Below are 13,717 nucleotides of genomic sequence, written 5' to 3' on the forward strand. Positions count from 1 at the left end.
GAAATCAATAAATGTAATTCACACATCAATAGACTTAAAAGTTAAGAATCATATGATCATTTCAATGTATGCAGAAAAAGCATTTGATAAAATATAGCACCACTTCATGCTCAAAACACTAGAAAAAACAGGGATAGTAGGAGTATACCTCAGCATTGTAAAAGCTATCTATGCTAAGTCCAAGGCCAACATCATCGTAAATGGAGAAAAACTGAAAGCATTCCCTCTAAAAACTGGAACAAGTCTTTCACCACTTCCATTCAACATTGTCCTGGAAACTCCAGCCAGAGCAACTAGACGGATCAGAGAAATTAAAAGCATACGAATAGGAAAAGAAGAACTCAAACTATCACTATTTGCCAACATTATTTTATATTCAGAATATCCAAAAAACTCCACCAGAAAACTTCTAGAACTCATAAATGAATTCAATAAAGTAGCAGGATATAAAATCAACACTCATAAATCGAATGCATTTCTATTCATAAGTGATGAATCCTCTGAAAGAGAAATTAGGAAAACCACTCCATTCACAATAAACTCAAAAAACAAATAAAATACTTGGAAAGCAAACTAACAAAAGAGGTGAAAGACCTCTACAATGAAAACTACAGAACACTAAAGAAAGAAATTAAAGAAAATCTTAGAAGATGGAAAGATCTCCCATGCTCTTGGATAGGCAGAATTAATGTCAAAATGGTCATACTATCAAAAGTACTATACAGATTCAATGCAATCCCAATTAAAATCCTAATGATGTACCTCATAGAAATAGAGAAAGCAATCATGAAATTCATTTGGTAGAATAAGAGACCCAGAATAGACAAAGTAATCCTTAGTAGGAAGAGTGAAGCAGGAGGTATCACAATACCAGACCCTAAACTATACTACAGAGCAAGAGTAACAAAAGTGGCATGGTATTTGGCACCAAAACACATATGTAGACCAATGGTAGAGAGTAGAGGACATAGAGGCAAATCCACATATTTATACAGTTACCTCAAACTGGACAAAATTGCCCAAAACATACAATGGAGAAAAGATAGCCTCTTCAACAAATGGTGCTGGGAAAACTGGAAATCCATATGCAGCAAGATGAAATTAAACCCCTATCTCTCACCCTGCACAAAATTCAACTCAAAGATGATCAAGGACCTAGGAATTAGATGCTGCACCAAACAGAAGAAAAAGTAGGCCCAAATCTTCATTGTGTCAACTTAGGACCAACTTCCTTAACAAGACTCTCAAAGTGCAAGAAATAAAAATAAGAATGAATAAATGGGTTGGATTCAAACTAAAAAACTTTTTCTCAGTAAAGGAAACAATCAATAACGTGGAGAAACCTACAGAGTGGGAGAAAATCTTTACCACACACACTTCAGATAGAGCACTAATCTCCAGAATTTATAAAGAACTCAAAAAATTTAACACCAAAAATGCAAATAACACAATCAATAAATGGGCTAAGGAACTGAGCAGACACTTCACAGAAGATATACAAGCAATCAACAAATGTATGAGGGGGGTTTCAAGATGGCAGACTAGAGGGCGGCTGCATTTCATGTTGCTCCAGGATGCAGGATTCAGAAGAGGAGATAGTGAGAGACTTGGGACCAACTTAAAGCCGCCAGGTGAGTCTCTCCGGTTGGGGAGGCTTCCCGGATGAGGCGGTAGCCCCGGAACGCAGGGAACTTTGTGAAGTAGAGTTGCTCGGCGAGACGCCCCTCCCCCCGCTGGAGCGGTAAACACGGACAACTGGGATCATCATAGAGGAGGCAGCTCAGCACAGCGCTTGGACTCGGAGCAACCACTGGGGCTCCGGGCGGCTGCCTGAGGAGGAGCTGCGTGGCGAGCTGTTTAGACTCAGAGCGATTGCTTCTGAACACCAGGGGGTTGCCCGGAGGAAGAGGAGAAGCGCGGCAGGTCGCTTGGTCTAGGAGTGACTGCATCAGAGCCACAGGCAACTGCCAGAGGAGGAGGCGAGTGGTGAGTTATTTGGACTCAAAGCGACCACTCCTGAACACCCGGGGGGCTACCCCGAGGAGGAGGAGGAACAGGGTGGGTCACTTGGACTCGGAGTGACTGCCTAGGGCTATGGGCGGTTGGCAGGAGGAGGAGACACGAAGTGAGTTGCTTGTGTCGGAACACCGGGTGGCTGTCCGGAGGAAGAAGTGTGTGGCGGGGCTCTGGGTCTCGGAGCTATTGTACGGGGCTCCAGGTGGCGGCTAAGAGGAGGGGCCGCATAGCCAGGCGACTAGGTGCAGACCAGGGTCCCAGGACCGGCTTCTTGCTGGAAGAGCCGCACAGAGACACGCCTAGGGGCGGAACGAAGTTTCCAGGACTGCGGGCAGATTCTCTGAGGAGAGGCAGCCTAAGGAGACTTGTCTGTGAAGGGTGAAGCTCCCAGGCCCAGGAGGTAGGTCCGGGCCCCTGGGAACGTTGCAGAGGAAGACAGCCCAGCCCAGGCGGTAATTGTAGATTAAGGGGAACCTCTAGGATGGGAACTGACCAGCGAGACCTTCGCACCGGGTGAGTCTTCCCCGCAGAGTGAGGTTTTCCCACAAGGTCGGTAAAACCAGAGACACAGGAACAAACAGGCCATGCCTCAGCCTGCAGCCTAGTTCCCCTTTGGATGACCATTGCTCAACAAGTGGAGGCACCTCTGCCCACTATCAGGGAATATACCCACCTGAGGGTCACCATCCCTAGAGAGGCAGCTTCCTTGTGGAGCACCGTATTATCAACTTCCTCCAAGACTTCAGGCTACTGAAGGATAAGAGGGGATATACAAGCAATCAGGGACATTATAAGTCAATAGAGGAAATCTGCAATATCTTAATGACCCACTGATTCCTGAACAATATGAGAAAACAAGGGAAGAAAATGCCCCAAACAAATCTAGATGTTACATCAATAAAATCCAACGACAGCAAGGCAGAAGAAATGACAGAAAGGGAGTTCAGAATGTACATAATTAAAATGATCAGGGAAGCAAACGATGAGATGAAAGAGCAAATGCAGGCATTGAATGATGAGATGAAAGAGCAAATGCAGGCATTGAATGATGAGATGAAGAGCAAATGCAGGCATTGAATGAACGCACCAATCAACAGTTAAAAGAGCAAATACAGGAAGCAAAAGATCATTTCAATAAAGAGTTAGAGATATTGAAAAAAAACCAAACAGATATCCTTGAAATAAAGGAAATAATAAACCAAATTAAGAACTCCATAGAAAGCACAACCAATAGGATAGAACACCTGGAAGACACAACCTCAGATATTGAAGACAAAATATTTAACCTCGAAAACAAAGTTGAACAAACAGAGAAGATGGTAAGAAATCATGAACAGAATCTCCAAGAACTAGGGATATCATGAAAAGGCCAAATTTGAGAATTATTGGGATTGAGGAAGGCTTAGAGAAACAAACCAAAGGAATGAACAATCTATTCGATGAAATAATATCAGAAAATTTCCCAAATCTGAAGAATGAAATGGAAAATCAAGTTCAAGAGGCTTATAGGATTCCAAATACACAAAATTACAACAGACCCACACCAAGGCACATTATAATGAAAATACTGAACATACAAAATAAACACAGAGTTTTAAAGGCTGTGAGAGGAAAGAACCAAATTACATTCAGGGGGAAACCAATACGGATATCAGCAGATTTTTCAATCCAGACCCTAAAAGCTAGAAGGGCCTGGAACAACATTTTTCAAGCTCTGAAAGAAAATGGATGCCAACCAAGAATCATATACCCAGCAAAGCTTACCTTCAAATTGATGATGAAATAAAATCATTCCATGATAAACAAAAGCTAAAAGAATTTACAAAAAGAAAGCCAGCATTACAGAACATTCTCAGCAAAATATTCCATGAGGAAGAGATAAAATACAAAGAAGCAAATCAGCAAAGGGAGGAATTATCCTAAAGGAACTGTCAAATAAAGGAGGAACCAAGTTGTGTCAAAAAAATAAATAAATAAATAAAATTTAAAAAATGAACCAAATGACCAGGAATACAAATCATATCTCAATAATAACCCTGAATGTTAATGGCCTGAATTCATCAATCAAAAGACATAGACTGGCAGATTAGATTAAAAAGAAAGATCTAACAATATGTTGCCTACAAAAGACTCACCTCATAGAAAGAGATACCCACAGACTAAAGGTGAAAGGATGGGGAAAAACATACCATGCACATGGAGTCATCAAAAAAGCTGGAGTATCCATCCTCATTTCAGATAATGTGGACTTCAAGCCAAAGTTAGTCAGAAGGGATAAAGAAGGACATTTCATACTGCTTAAGGGAAGCATAAATCAGCAAGATATAACAATCATAAACATCTATGCCCCAAACAGTGGCTCATCCATGTATGTCAAACAAATCCTTCTCAAATTTTAGAAACCAAAAAGACCATAACACAATAATACTAGGTGATTTTAACATGCCTCTCTCACCACTGGACAGATCTTCCAAACAAAAATTGAACAAAGAAACCATAGATCTCAATAACACAATCAATAATTTAGACTTAACAGACATTTATAGAATATACCATCCAACCAAGAGCGAATACACTTTCTTCTCAGCAGCACATGGATCCTTCTCTAAAATAGACCATATATTATGCCACAAAGCTAATGTTAGCAAATACAAGAAGATAGGAGACACTACCTTGTATTCTATCAGATCATAATGGATTGAAGTTAGAAATAAATGAAAGAGTAAAAAACAGAAACTACTCCAACACCTGGAGATTAAACAATATGCTATTATATAATGAATGAATAACAGAAGATATGAGGAAGGAAATTTAAAAATTCTTAGAGGTAAATGAGAACAAAGAAACATCATATCAAAATCTCTGGGACACTATGAAAGCAGTACTTAGAGGAAAATTTATTTCATGGGGCGCATTTAATAAAAGAAGTAAAACTCAACAAATAAACGACCTAACACGACAGCTCAAAGCCCTACAAAAGAACAGACCAACACCAAAAGTAGTAGAAGACAGGAAATAGTTAAACTCAGAGCTGAAATCAACGAAATTGAAACAAAAGAAACAATACAAACAATTGACAAAATAAATAGTTGGTTCTTCGAAAAAATAAACAAAATTGATAAACCTTTAGCCACACTAACAAAGAGAAGACGAGAGAAAACCCAAATCACTAAAATTCGGAATGAACAAGGAAATATCACAACAGACACGACTGAAATACAAAACATAATTAGAAGCTATTTTGAAAATCTATACTCCAACAAAATAGAAAATTTCGAAGACATCAACAGGTTTCTAGAGACCTATGAATTGCCTAAACTGAACAAGGAGAACATACACAATTTAAATAGACCAATTTCAAGCAATGAAATAGAAGAAGTCATCAAAAGCCTACCAACAAAGAAAAGTACAGGACCAGATGGGTTTTCAGGCGAGTTCTACAAAACCTTTAAAGAAGAGCTCATTCCAATACTTCTCAAAGTATTCCAGAAAATAGAAGAGGAGGGAACCCTCCCAAACTCATTCTATGAAGCCAATATCACCCTGATACCTAAACCAGACAGACACATCGAGGAAAGAAAATTTCAGACCAATATCCTTAATGAACATCGACGCAAAAATTCTCAACAAAATTTTAGCAAATCACATACAAAAACATATTAAAAAGATAGTGCACCATGATCAAGTGGGTTTCATCCCAGGGATGCAAGGTTGGTTCAACATCAGGAAATCAATAAATGTCATTCAGTATATCAATAGACTTAAAGTCAAGAATCACATGATTATTTCGATAGATGCAGAAAAAGCATTTGATAAAATACAGCACCCCTTCATGCTCAAAACACTAGAAAAAATAGGGATAGTGGGAACATTCCTTAACATTGTAAAGGCCATCTATGCTAAGCCCATGGCTAATATCATTCTAAATGGTGAAAAACTGAAAGCATTCCCCCTTAAAACTGGAACAAGGCAGGGATGCCCTCTTTCACCACTTCTGTTCAATATTGTCCTTGAAACTCTAGCCAGAGCAATTAGACAGACCAAAGAAATTAAAGGGATACGAATAGGAAAAGAAGAACTCAAACTATTCCTGTTTGCTGATGATATGATTATATATTTTGAGGAACCAGGAAATTCCACCAGAAAACTGTTAGATCTCATAAGTGAATTCAGTAAAGTAGCGGGATATAAGATCAATGCACATAAATCTAAGGCATTTTTATACATAAGTGATGAATCTTCAGAAAGAGAAATTAGGAAAACTACCCCATTCACAATAGCTTCGAAAAAAATAAAATACTTGGGAATCAATCTCACAAAAGAGGTGAAAGACCTCTACAGGGAGAACTATAGAACACTAAAGAACAAAATTAAAGAAAACCTCAGAAGATGGAAAGATCTCCCATGTTCTTGGATAGGAAGAATTATATTGTCAAAATGGCCATACTACCAAAAGTGCTATACAGATTTAATGCAATTCCAATTAAAATCCCAATGATGTACCTTACAGAAATAGAGCAAGCAATTATGAAATTCATCTGGAAGAATAAAAAAACCAGAATATCTAAAGCAATCCTCAGTAGAAAGAGTGAAGCAGGGGGTATCGCAATACCAGATCTTCAACTCTACTACAAAGCAATAGTAACAAAAACGGCATGGTATTGGTACCAAAATAGAAAGGTGGATCAATGGTACAGAATAGAGGACATGGACACAAACCCAAGTAAATACAATTTTCTCATACTAGACAAAGGGGCCAAAAATATGCAATGGAGAAAAGATAGCCTCTTCAACAAATGGTGCTGGGAGAATTGGAAATCCATATGCAACAGAATGAAACTAAACCCCTATCTCTCACCATGCACGAAACTAAACTCAAAATGGATTAAGGATCTCGGAATCAGACCAGAGACCTTGCATCTTATAGAAGAAAAAGTAGGTCCAGAGCTTCAACATGTCAGCTTAGGACCAGACTTCCTCAACAGGACTCCCATAGCACAAGAAATAAAAGCAAGAATCAATAACTGGGATAGATTCAAATAAAAAGCTTTCTCTCAGCAAAGGAAACTATCAGCAATGCAAAGAAAGAGCCTACAGAGTGGGAGAAAATCTTTGCCAATCATACTTCAGATAGAGCACTAATCTCCAGAATCCATAAAGAACTCAAAAACTCTACACCAAGAATGCAAGTAATCCAATCGACAAATGGGCTAAGGAAATGAATAGACACTTCACAGAAGAAGATCTACAAGCAATCAACAAACATATGGAAAAATGTTCAACATCTCTAGTAATAAGAGAAATGCAAATCAAAACCACCCTAAGATTCCATCTCACCCCAATTAGAATGGCGATTATCAAGAATACAAGCAACAACAGGTGTTGGAGAGGATGTGGGGAGAAAGGTACACTCATACATTGCTGGTGGGGCTGCAAATTAGTGCAGCCACTCTGGAAAGCAGTGTGGAGATTCCTTAGAAAACTTGGAATGGAACCACCATTTGACCCAGCTATCCCACTCCTTGGCCTATACCCAAAGGACTTAAAATCAGCATATTACAGAGATAGAGCCACATCAATGTTCATTGCTGCTCAGTTCACAATAGCCAGATTGTGGAACCAACCTAGATGTCCTTCAATCGATGAATGGATAAAGAAACTGTGGTACAGATATACAATGGAATATTACTCTGCCATAAAGAATGATAAAATTATGGCATTTGCAGGCAAATGGATGAAATTGGAGAATATCATGCTAAGTGAGATAAGCCAATCTCAAAATAACAAAGGACAAATGATATCGCTGATAAGTGGATGATGACACATAATGGGGGCTGGGAGGGGTTAGTGTTAGGTTTAGAGTTAGGGTTAGGGAGGGGGGCAAGAATGGAGGAAGGAAGGACTATATAGAGGGAAAAGAGGGGTGGGAGGGAAAAAATAACAGAATGAATCAAACAGCATTACCCTATGTAAATTTATGATTACACAAATGGTATGCCTTTACGCCATGTACAAACAGAGAAACAACATGTATCCCATTTGTTTACATTAAAATAATAAAAAAAACAAAAAAAATGAAATGTATGAAAAAATGTTCAACATCTCTAGTAATTAGAGAAATGCAAATCAAAACTACCCGAAGATTTCATCTCACTCCAATTAGACTGGCTATTATTAAGAATAGAAACAACATCACGAGTTGGTGAGGAAGTGAGGTGGGTTTGCAAATGGGTGTAGTCACTCTGTAAAGCAGTATGGAGATTCCTTAGAAAACTTGGAATGGAACAACCATTTGACCCAGCTATCCCACTCCTTGGCTTATACCCAAAGGACTTAAAATCAGCATACTACAGAGATACAGCCACATCAATATTTACAGCAACTCAATTCACAATAGCTAGAAGCCCTTCAATAGATGAATGGATAAACTGTGGTATATACATACAATGAAATATTAGTCATAAAGAAGAAGAAAATTATGGCATTTGCAGGTAAATGGATGGAACTGGAGAATATCATGCTAAGTAAGATAAGCCAATCCCAAAAAACCAAAGCCTAAACATTTTCTCTGATCAGTGGATGATGATACATAACAGGTGGGGAGTGTAATGGAAGAATGGAGGAACATTGGAATATGTAGAGGGAAATGAGGGGAGGGGAAGAGGTGGGTGAAGGAAAGATGGTAGAATGAGATAAACATCATTACCCTATGTATACATATGATTGCTCGTATCATGTGACTCGACATCGTGTACAACCAGAGAAATGAAAAATTGTACTCTATTTGTGTACAATGAATCAAAATGCATTCTGCTGTCATGTATAATTAAATAGAACAAACAATAAAAAAAGAGAAAATTAAATTAATGACCTTGACTTTAGAAAATGCATATAAAATTTCTGGCTTTAAAATTAATTTATTAATATCAGTCAGATTTTGAAAGCTGCATATTTCAACAGGCGGAAACAGTCAACAGTCAGTAAAACATTAGCAACCAGTTTTTTAATAGCCCTATTATTAACATGATAAAAAATTTAGGTCAATGTGGTGGTGCAAACCTATAGTCCCAGCTAATTGTGAGGTTGAAGCAGAATTGCTTAAGTCTAGGAGTTTGGAGACAGTCAGGGCAACATAGACCTGTTCTTGAAAAACAATTAAAAAAAAAAAAAAATGGAAACCAACTTCCAAAAGCCAGATCCAAATAAAGAGAAAATAATCTTTCAACTTCAAAACTGCTTCTCTTTTATTGAATAATTTTAAAATATAAAAAATGGAACTGCCAAATAGGCTGAATTAAATAGAAGATTCTATATTGTTTTTTTTCTTATTGAAAATGTAATTTGATAATTATCTAAACAGAAGAGAAATCAGATGGTTTAATTTAAATCTTTTGCTTGTTTAATTTCAAATCTTAAAAGTTCCTCAAACATCAAACAGATGTTATTTATGTCTTAAAATGTTTATTCCTTAATCTTCTGCAATTTAGATGAAAAAAGCAGACAAGGAGAATGTAAGATACTTACAATCATTATATTATGAAATGTTTTTGTACATGTATTCTTTATCCTCAGTCAGAAGCTCTGATGTTGCCTACAAAGAGCACTATCTAGTAATTTAAAACACATATCTGCTTAAAAATTAAATACGTATGCTCTTATAAATATTAAGATGATTCAGTTTACGCTTTGTAAAACAAATAATGTTTACTATTCAGCATAAAGATATGACAAAGGACAGAATTAATTTATTGTGAGGTGGCTGTCCCCAAATCAAGGAGATCTCAGATGACTATCAAATTTGGTGTGTGTGAAAATGGATCTAGCTATTCCCTTTTACCATAGTTGGTGAAAATGCATGTAGAGTTCTGTATACAGATACAGAGACATATTTTAAGGGACTCATTTATAAACTAGGTGGACAGTCAACCAGTCAGGCAGAAAACCAATCACTCTAGAAAAACATCCTATCTGAAATGGGTAAAGGAATTGGAACTGCTTATCCAGAAAGAGCAAAGATTTAGAAGAAAGCTCTCCACCACAATTAACACCTGGCAATACCATGACTCAAAAGGGGAGTAGACATAGGCATTCATGTCTCACTTCTCCCCAGACTCTCATTTAAAATGACAGGAAAAGAAATAAAAATGGTGAAACTCTACAACAAACATCATGACAGGAAGGGGACATGAGCAAATACAATTTCTAGAAGAATAAAAAAAGGATAAAGGTGTGTTGGCATGTAAAGCAGAAAAAAGGAAGTTAGTTACACTTTGAAAGGTTCCCCAGCAGTGTGTTGACTGCCCCCACAGATTTGAGGTGAGGTTGTGCATTCAGGGAATAACTCACAAAAGCCCTAGTGGCTGGGATCAGGCTGACCACAGGTCTGTTACAGAATTACTGATCAGTCCATTCATATGTGTGATGAAGCCTACAGACTGCCCTTCACACTCCACAACAAAGGAACAACCAGAAAAAAGAAGGTGTGCTTGGAAATATTGAGCAACATGTAAAAACACATTTTTAAGAAGTAAAAATAAAATAATTAAATGGGAGAATTGAATGAGAAAGTGAAGGGAGTCTCCCAGAAGCAAAGAAAAACAGAAATGGAAAGTACTGTATCAGAGAAGTAAGTGACAAAACTTCTAAAATCCAATTAATAGAAATTCATAACTGGAGAAGGAAGTAAATTATAAAATAATTTGATATAAAATGATATGATAATATTTTCTCAAGTTGAAATATAAGACTACAGAGGAGTCATGGAATGCTTAGGAGAAAGAAAGACAAACTTAAAATGTGGTCATATAATTTCAAAATAACAAAGAGAAAGTTATAAAAATCTTCAGGAAAAAAATGCAGATCACCTACAAATAACAAGGACGAGACCAACATTAGTCAGCAACAACACTAGTTAACAAATGGGCAAATGTTTTTAAAGTTCCGAAAGAAGATACGCAAGTTATAACCTGATCTATCAAGAATGATGACAGAATTAGACTCACACTGAAAGACATTAAGGGGTTAATTGGGGATGAAATCAAGGGAAGAAAATAAAGTTGTTAAATGAGAAGGAGGATCCAGACCAGAAAAGAAAATGGAGGCAAGCACCAAGACAACATTTAACACCAAGCCAAGACAACAACCATCTTGTGGAAACTAAAGTAGAAAGAGATTCCAGGAAGGAAAACTCCAAGAAAAAGCAGTCTACAACAGGAGCAAAGAATGCAAAAGAAAGACATGCAATGGAAACACAGTAAAAACAAATGTCCTGGGCCAAATGAAAGCTGTCAGTGCAAACGAAAACAGGAAGATCATGGATTCCTAGAAATAGAATAGATTCCAAGGGATAAACAACATGGGTAAGAATCTGAAAGATGACGAAGGTATAACAAAGAAAGGTTATGTTCATCCTATCACAAGAACTATGGACAGTAATTAGAAAATTAAAGCCATAATTTTTCCATACTTTCCTGATATTTTAACCACATACAGAGATCAGAGATTCACTCTGTATTAGTTCCTTTATGAGAGGGAAATTTAAATTCAATATGAAATAATGTTATAAGCCTTTATTAAAGATGTCAGAAAATAAAGCAAATGAATTAAACACCATAAGAATCTAAGCAGAAATTAAATGATCACCTATATGAGATGCTATAAAAGTTATTCTCATACTGCCTGGAAGAAGAAAGCAAATTCAGCCACATGCTCATTCAACAAATGATCTAAGAGTTCCTAAATCTAAAACACTTCACTACTCACTGGAAAATATATTACTATAACAGGAAATGACGATCTTTTTTTTTTTTTTTTTTTAACAAGTAATTTTAGGTCTTTTAATGGATTTTGTTAGTTAAGCACACACTTGGGAAATGTTTCGCCTTACCAATAACACCAAAACAAGCTATCATGTTTGACATACCATCAATTTGGCTTACCAGACTTGCCAAAAATATGAGGGAGGGAAGGAAAGAAAATATTGACCTTAGTAAGTAATTATGAATTTTTATGAAGTATTTTGACAAAATATATCAAGGGTCAAAAGCATTTTTTTTTAACCCTGATTGCAACATTCTTAAGGGACATTGCCAAAATTAGAGCATGTTCAAGCAAAGAAGTGGGCTTCTAAAATCTGAAAACAAGCAGTCTTCAGCTGGCTATGACCACATAAACTTAGCAAACAGTATATTACATTACGAATTCTATGTTTCAAAAAGATTTATTTCTCATCAAAACAATGAAATTGAGCAAGAAAATTATTCTCATCAACTATACAACATGAACAAATAATGGAATTTCCAACTTCACATTCTTGACCAAAAGGTGACTTTAATTATTTATTAAAAATGAAAATGTGAGCCGGGCATGGTGGCACAAACCTATTAAACCCCCCTCCCCCCCCCCAGTTCAGGAGGCTACGGCAGGATGATCAAGAGTTAAAACCAGCTTTAGCAACTCACTGAGAACCTAAGCAAGTTACAAGACCCTATTTCTAAGTAAAATATTTTTTAAAAGGGCTAGGGATTTGGTTCGGTGGTTGAGTGCCCTTGGGTTCAATCTCTGGGACCATGAAAAAAAAAAAAAAGAAAATGTGGGTAAACTCCATTCTATTCTTGTCCAGGCCTTGAAAAATGTTCATGGTGAGTCTCTTGGTGGCAGAGAGGAGGTTTTGGGCGAAATGAGGTTAACTAGCAGGCTTACATTTTGGTGGGGGGGGAGTTTTAATTATTTTCCTTCTAGGGGTCTTCTTTTGTAATTTTCATTTCTTAAAAAAAACAGTGCTTAAAGTACACAAAATTTTAACATATTTACAAAATATAAAGTAAATTTTCTTTTTTTTATACTTAAAATTATTTTATTTATTAAGATATGAGAGGCTTCTACATAAATGCACTGAAATAAATGCTATTAATTTCTTGTACCTTTTATTTTTTGCTTCTCATGGAAATGTTTGTACTTTTTTATCATTGTCTTTTATGAAAAATAATTTTTTAAAGAAAACAATTGTTACAACTAATAAAGTTGTTAAAGTTAGTTCAGTAAAGTTGTAGAATAGAGAATTTATATACAATTATCAGTTGCATTTCTATATTATAACAATGAACTATCCAAAAAGAAAATTAAGAAAAATATCATATTTATAAGTAGCATTCAAAGTACATAGGAATAAAATTTAACCAAGGAAGGGTAAAGATCTATACATTGAAAATTAGAACACACTGATGGAAAAATTAGATTAATCACAAATAAATGAAAAACATATCATGTTAACAGGAAAAATTAATATCATCAAGTGTCTATGATACTTAAAGGGGTCTTCAGATGTCAATGCAATACCTATCAAAATTCTAAGGCTAGGAAATGATGATCTTTTCAGATGTGAGAGCTATTACTCAGGATGAAAAATTTACTACTAACAAAGTAGAAAAAAGATAAAAAGAAAGAAGGCAAAGGCTGGAATTTATACAATGGAAGCAATCCTAACACATGGTAGTGCATTTGCCCTAAATTCACTTAATTTGTGAAATAATATGAGCAATGAAAAAACTTTAGAACTTTTACAATAGCCTACATAAACCTTAATACTATTGTTTCACAGGTATAAAGCAATACTTATAATCATTATTCACTTTTCTAATAATATTAAATTTAAATCAATAAGAGTATGATCATGAAAACACCATATTCAAGAAATTTTATT

The 13,717-nt window shown here is 36.3% G+C and overlaps 1 protein-coding gene across 3 annotated transcripts in view; it reads right to left on the reverse strand.

Annotated features, from left to right (window-relative positions):
• Nucleotides 1-13,717, reverse strand: part of Ift88 (intraflagellar transport 88) — a 157,310-nt gene that overhangs the window by 97,800 nt on the left and 45,793 nt on the right. The window lies entirely within an intron of this gene.

The sequence above is a fragment of the Sciurus carolinensis genome, chromosome 5, assembly GCF_902686445.1.
Source record: "Sciurus carolinensis chromosome 5, mSciCar1.2, whole genome shotgun sequence".
Classification (NCBI taxonomy): domain Eukaryota; kingdom Metazoa; phylum Chordata; class Mammalia; order Rodentia; family Sciuridae; genus Sciurus; species Sciurus carolinensis.